The 7,473-nt window shown below is 41.5% G+C and overlaps 1 long non-coding RNA gene across 3 annotated transcripts in view; it reads left to right on the plus strand.

Annotated features, from left to right (window-relative positions):
• The first annotated feature begins 2,514 nt into the window (after window positions 1-2,514).
• Window positions 2,515-7,473, plus strand: part of LOC147916690 (uncharacterized) — a 37,070-nt gene continuing 32,111 nt past the window's right edge. For all 3 annotated transcript variants that reach the window (XR_015552727.1, XR_015552726.1, XR_015552728.1), the window contains exon 1: window positions 2,515-2,596. This is a non-coding gene — a long non-coding RNA (uncharacterized LOC147916690). The remainder of the gene's footprint in view (window positions 2,597-7,473) is intronic.

Raw genomic sequence — 7,473 nt, forward strand, 5'->3', positions numbered from 1 at the left:
GGAGTGTCAAAGTCCCCTACTATTATTGTGTTACTGTCTATTTCTGTTTTTATGTCTGTTAACAATTGGTTTATATATTTAGGTGCACCTACATTGGGTGCGTAGATATTTACAAGTGTTATATCCTCTTGTTGGATTGTTCCCTTGATCATTATGTAATGCCCTTCTTTGTCTCTTTTTACAGTTTTTGTTTTAAAGTCTATTTTGTCTGATATGAGTACTGCTACCCCAGCTTTCTTTTCATTGCCATTTGCGTGGAGTATCTTTTTCCATCCCTTCACTTTCAGTTTGTGAGTGTCTTTAGGTCTGAAGTGTATCTCTTGTATGGAGCATATATATGGGTCTTGTTTTTTTATCCAATCAGCTACCCTGTGCCTTTTAATTGGAGCATTTAGTCCATTGATGTTTAAAGTAGCTATTGATAAGTATATACTTACTGCCATTTTTTAACTTTTTTTTTTCTCAGTGTTTTAGTAGTCCTTCTCTGTTCCTTCCTTCTTCTATACAGAATTGATGGTCTCTTTAGTTTGACCTCTGTCTGAAAGCTCTACTCTTTAACTCCCCTCCTCCCTCATTTTATGTTTTTGATATCATATCTAACCTCTTTTTTGTGCATTTGTATCCATTACCCTCTTATCATGGAACTAGATAATTTTTCCTATTTATGGTCTTCTCTTTTCCCCTTAAATCAGTCCCTTTAACATTTCTTGTAGCACTGGTTTCTTGGTGACAAACTCCTTTAATTTTTGCTTGTCTTGGAAATTTTTGATCTCTCCTTCCATTTTGAATGATGACCTTGCTGGGTAGAGTATTCTTGGCAGTATTCCTTTCAGCACTTTAAATATATTGTACCACTCTCTTCTAGCCTGTAAGGTTTCTGCTGAGAAGTCAGCTGATAGCCTTATGGGGTTTCCTTTGTATGTAACTTGACTTTCTCTTGCGGCTTTTAGGAATCTCTCTTTATCTTTAATTCTGGACATTTTGATTATGCTGTGTCTTGGTGTGGGCCTCTTTGCGTTTATCTTGTTTGGGGCTCTCTGTGATTCCTGTACCTGGATGTCTGTTTCCTTCCTTGGGTTAGGGAAGTTTTCATCTATTTCTTGAAATAGATTCTGCGCCCCTTTGTCTTGCTCTTCTCCTTCCAGGATACCTATAACACGGATGTCAGTGTGCTTGTTGTTGTCCCAGAGGTCCCTTAGACTGTCCTCACTCTTTTTAATTCTTTTCTCTCTTACCTGTTCAGCTTGGGTAATTTCTTCTAGTCTCTTGTCCAGCTCACAGATCCGTTCTTCTGTATCCTCTACTCTGCTTTTGAGTCCCTCTAGTGAATTTTTCATTTCCAGTATTGTATTCTTCATTTCTGATTGGTTCTTTTTTTATATCTTCCATTTCTTTGTTGACATTCTTACTGAATTCATCTATTCTTCTCCCCACATCAGTGAGCATCCTTAACACTCTTTGTTTGAACTCTCTGTCGGGTAAGTTGCTCATTTCTGTTTCACTTAGTTCCTTTTCTGGGGTTTTGTCCTGTTTCCTTACTTGGAATGTATTCCTTTGCCTCCTCATTTTGCCTCTTTCCCTGTGCTTGTGACTACGTATTAGGTGGGTCTGCTACGTCTCCTGCTCTTGGATAGGTGACCTTATGTAAGTGATGGCTTAGGAGGCTTCCAGTGTGCTTCCTTCAGTTCTCAATGTTCCAGGGTTGACCCCTATGTGGGCTACGTGTGTCCTTCTGTTGTGGCATGTTTGCTCTCCCAGTAGGCACCCAGGGAGGCCTAGTAATGCTCCTGGCCAGCTCTTGTAGTTCTCAGCTGCTTGTAGTTGTTGTAGGCCCTTCAGTCTCTTTATCAGGTGTGGGGAGCCCCAGCACAGTTGGCTGCAAGTTCTAATACCACATTTGTGTTGCAGTATTTCTTTTAAGTGAGTAGGCCCCCAGCGTGGCAGGTTGTTAGGCTCAGGGCCTTACAATTGCTATAAGCCTCCAGCCTTTAGGTCTCTTGTCAATTCTCTGAGGATTGCAGCTGGGTGGGGCTGGCCTCAGGCACAGGAGCACCCAATTGTTTCAGGCTTCGGAAGGTGGGGCAAACCCCCTATGTGGGTCTTTCAGAAGCACAAGTCTTTTGCAGCTGACAAGCCCTGCTGCCCACAGGTCCACACACACAGTCAACACAGTCCTGCCCCGTGTATGCACCCCGACCTCCCAAAGTGGACCCAGTCTCTCCACGGCGGGAGCCCCACACACTCCATCGCCGCCCCACACTCTCCACCCGCTCCTTGTGCACACCCTGCCCCACTGAAGTCGGCTCAGTTGCCAAGCTGCAGAGAATCCAGTCACCAATCTATGCAGGCCCACAAGTTGCCTGAGGGCTTGTTGTTGGGTGGGGCCAGTCTCTAGGGTGGGCTGCCTGCCCTGGCTGAGCTGGATTAAATCGGTGCTCTAGTGGGTGGGGCAGACCCTGGGCTAGCAGGCCTCAGGGAGAATTCCAATGGCGTCTGTGTCAGCATGCCCACACTAGGCCACAACAATGGCCGCCGCCAATGTCCCAGTCCCTGGAGAGGTCTCACCCCTCACTGAGATGCACTCAGGGCCTATTAGGTGAGTCTCTTTTCACCAAAGCTTTGTGCACCTTTCTTTCTGGTGACTTTAGGTTGCTTTCTGAAACGGGTGAGTTTGCACGTGGGCCCTATGAGAGCCGGTTTTAATGTCTTTGTGAACCGGCTTTTCTGGGGGTACTCCCCAATGTTTAGTAGCAGGCAAAGTCAGATATTATGTCACTCGTCTCGATTGTGCTGGGTCCACAAAATGCCCACAGCGGGGGCGATCCCGACTCAGGGCCCCGCGCCTCCAGGGAGGGCTGTGTACCTGTGAGCTGCTCCCGGTCGGCGGTGAAGCGCTGTGGCTTGTGAAGGTGGCGTTTTTCCTCTCCAGAAGGGAGTTTCTTCCTCTTCTACCTCAGTTAGGATTGTCCTTTGTTGCAGAAGTTCCTCTTATCCAGTTTTCAGTTCTGTCTCAGGGGTAATTTTTCCACGAGTAGTTGTAAATTGGCTGTGTCCACGGGAGGAGGTGAGTTCAGAGTCTGCCTATGCCATCATCTTGACTTCCCTTCCTCCATATATGGTCTTCAGTGTTCAAGAACTCACAATGAGAGAGACCCATATCCATAGAATTTATATTAAGTCACAGAAAAAAACAAAAACAACAATTCCAATAGACTCTGCTACGACCAATCTCTTATGCAGGGTTAGAATGCCTTGATGGACAAGTAGGATCCAAAAAGAGGCAGAATCACATTATTGACAGTCCTACTAATATGATATAAAGTAAAGAAGGTGCAGTTCTTCAGGAAAAGAGGGCCTATGTTACTAGAAGTAGGAGTATTGGTGAGGACAGAAACAACAGATATTCAATACAAGAGGCAGTACAGATGAGGACAAATAAGGGAATGAGTCATATTTTCTGTCATTAATCCTTTATCTCTAAGGAAGCTTTATCTGAAAATTTGCTTTCTCCCCACATGAGTCAAATAGGATACTTATTTATTCACTCATTGATTTATTTATTAGTCTCGATCATTTATTGCATGCCTGCAGTTGCAAACTTGGAAATCACTGGGAATCCATGTAGTCTCAGAGCTCTGAAGGTCTGGGATTGTTTACAAGTGATAAAGATGTATTTCTTGCTCTCATCAAATGTCTGATTTAGTTTCAGTGTTATCTATGTTGACAGACACATGTAGAATTATTTCTAACACAATATAACATTATAGTCATATGGAAATAGTGCTATGAGTACACAGAACAGGGAGTGGTTGAATATGCCTATATGGACCTGGGACTTGAAGGATGACTGAACTCTCTTTCATTGGAGAAAGCCAGAAAGGATGTTCTTCATTAAAAAGGAACAGCTTGGACAATGGATTGAGGGCAGGAATATATAGTCAATATGATCCTTACCTAGTTCTGGAAGTAGAAAACCCATTAAAGGGCCACTTTTAAAGCTTAATTTAGTGTGAGATACGGAAGTTTAGGCTATGCTGGTGGACCCCTGGTTTCATTGGTAAGTTATTTTTATACAAGTTTGTCCTTTTGGTTGAATTATGACTACGTTCTGAGCAGGGACCAAATCTTATTCTTTCTTGTTTTTCTAAGCATGCCAAGCCTTTTTCTTGAGCCACTTGTATCAATATTGTTGTCCATGTTCCAAGAGAGCAAACTTTTCCTGGTAACACAAAGAGTAGTACAGCTAAAAACATATGTCTATATTCTCCTTTCTCTTTTAAAGCTGCAGTCGTCAATAAGTAATGATGAAAAATACAATCTCTGTTCCCAAATTCTTCATTTCTGAGCTACAACATCAAAATATTTTGTGATACACATCTCGTGGGCTTTTGCAGATTTGATGAATCTTGGAGCCTTTCTGTCATATCACAGATGTATTCTCCTGAAAGAGAACATGTCTTTACTACATGCCATGTCATTTTATACATAAACGTCTCTCTAATTCCAAAGAGGTAGCTATTAGCTACTATTGCATCTAGCTTCCTTCCTGGCAAATGTAAAAGGAGTCTTAATTTTATTTAACACATACAGACTGAACCATTAATATATTCTGGGCATTGTTCTAGATGCTGTGGACAAAGCATCTGGTGAACAAAATAAGGCCCTTATAGTTAGGGAGCTTAGATAAATCTAGCGTTGGGTAAAACATGCAAAAGTCACATATACAACTAACTTGAGATTATTTTGGATAGTGATACATAGTCAAATGAAAAGAGAACATGGTGAAGTAGCTAATTAATAGAGAGATGGAGAGATCTGCTTCTAGCTTGTGTGGTCAGGAAGAATTATCTCTCAGGAGACACTTGACCTGAGACTGAACTTAGAAGAAAGAGAGGCTTAAGGGTCATGGAAAGGAATTTAGAAGCCATTGAAAGATTTTATCTAAGGATGTGAAATAATCTGATTTACATTTTTAAAAGATCAATCTGCATGTTGTATAGGGAATAACTTGTAGAAGTTTCAAGATTATAAGCAGAAAGACCAGTTATTGCCTCAGAGGTGGTATAGCTTGGATAAGGATGGCAGCAATGGAAGTAGAGAAGAAGAGACAGATTGTCTACACACATTGTAAGAAAATATGGCAGGACTTTGAGATGCGTAAGAGAAATGGGTGAATCAAGGATAGCTTCTGATTACTCTATGGATTTTGCTAGTGTTTTTTTGAATTGGAGAAGACTAGGGATAAATAAATGTGTTTTGGAATATAAATCAAGAATTCTACTTTGATCATGTTGAGTTTGCAATGCCTCCTAGATACGTAAATGGAGAGTTAAGTAGGCAGTTGCATATGCAAGTACTAAACTCAGTGGAGAGACCAGAGCTGGAGACAAATATTTAGAAGTTGTCGAAATTATAAGTGGTTTTTAAACCACAGGATGGATATCACCCAGAATGAGAGTATAGATGGAGCAAAGCAGGTGGGTAGGACTGAACCCCAGGGTGTTCCAACTTTAGACGCCAAGTGGTAGAGGTGGAATTGGCAAAGGAGAGTGGGAAGGGGTCTCCAAGGAGGCAGGAGGAAAACATAGAGAGAGTCCTGTCACACTTCTTCCTTCTCTCCCTCTCTTTCCTTCCCTTTCTTCTATTTTCCCTCCTCCAACTGCCTTCCCATTGTAATTAGGATAAAATTCATACTCCTTGCCATAGGCTACGAGGCCACGATGATCTGGTCCCTGCCTTCCTCTCTAACGTCTCCCTCCATATTTCCCTCATTGACAATACTCCAGGCATAGTGGTCTCCTGTTTTTTAAATAAACCAAGCTCCATCATGTCTCAGGGGTTTTGCACTTGCCATTCTTTCTCTAGGATTTCTGTCTTTACTTTGTCTCATGGGTGCCTCCTTTCCATTGTTTTGATCTCACTTGAGATGCCTTCTCTTCTAAGAGGCCTTCCCTAACTGTTCTATCTTGTCACCGCCGTCACTACCATGTCACTCTCCATCATATTACCTTATTATATACTTTGTTCATACTACTTTAGCAGTATGGAATTATTTTATATCTTTTGTTTATTTTTTTTCTTTACCACAATGTAAATTCTTTGATGGCAGAGAATTCATGTGTTATTTTGATCACTGTATCCCTAAAGACTAGAACAGTTCCTGGCACATGATAGGGACTTAATAAATATTTTTGACCATCTGAGTGTTTACTGGGCACTGAACTATGAACCGTGGTTCATAGGCAAATGAGTAGAAAATTTATTATCCCTTGCCCAAAGGAAACTGGGTAAATATATTTAAGATGTTTCTATTATAATTGCTTTTTCCTAGACACAACAAGAGTAGGTCAGGGGCCCAGTGATATCTGGGGCATAGTTTAGAGGGAAAAGTTAAGGAAGAATATGATGCCAAATTGCTTTATAATAATAATATTGCCCTATTCAACTGAAATTCTCATATCAATCATTCTTGTTTGGTCAAGTTTCAGGAAGGCCTACTAAAATGCAAGTAAGAATGATTAAAATATTAACCTACATGTGTAGATTATACAAACCAATGTTGTTGATTATCTGCTTAATGGTTTTCAAACATGTTTAAACAGCGGAACTTTTTTCAAACCAAAAGCTCACTCAGAAGCCCAACACACATATAATAAAAATGGCTAATATTTTGGCTGGAGTGGTGTGGCAGAACTTGTACCCCACCCACCAGGCACCTCTCCTAACTCCTATCCCTCCAGGCAGTACCTGACGTATTACCTATGGCACCCAGAGCTGCACAGAGCAAGGTTTGAAAATCATGAATCTTAGGCTAACCCCTTCATTTGGGAAACCAAGGCCCAGAGAGCTGAAGTGACTTATCCAAAGTTAGAAAATTACTGCAACAAAAGGACTGAAGCCCAGCTCCCTGAGTTCTAGTGCACTGTGCTTTTACCTGTGTTATCCTATATTCCTGAAGGATAAGGTCTATAGACTGGATTAGCTCCTTGCAGTGGGAGTTCCTATAGGGAGAGAAAAGTCAGAGGTTTTCAGGATCCAGGGGGCCTTCCTTGGACTTCTGCCGCTCCTCCAGGACTGTGGGCTGGGAGGATTGCCTCACACGACTTCTCTTTCCACTTGGAAATCACCTTGAGCTTATCTTTAGTGGTAGAAATAAGGAAATGGAACTGCTTTCTCCACATATTTATTTTATGATGACTTTATTGCCCTGAATTTCCATGCATCAGAGAGCAGAACTTTTAACCATTAGGTGTCTTGACTCCCCATTTGTGAAGAGTGGCATGGCTCTGATTAAGAAGGGTAGGTCCTTTTCATGAATATTTTTATTTTTAAATGGAAGCCCAAATTAAAAATAACTGATTTGGTTGAATTGGTGGTTTATGGATCAGCAATAGTGCAGATTATCTCCTGCTAATTGGGAGTTCAGAGCCAAACACAGCATCTGGCATCACAGCAAACACTTAATAAATGTGG

Source organism: Ceratotherium simum, chromosome 7 (genome assembly GCF_057802395.1).
Source record: "Ceratotherium simum simum isolate JZ-2026a chromosome 7, ASM5780239v1, whole genome shotgun sequence".
Taxonomy (NCBI): Eukaryota; Metazoa; Chordata; class Mammalia; order Perissodactyla; family Rhinocerotidae; genus Ceratotherium; species Ceratotherium simum.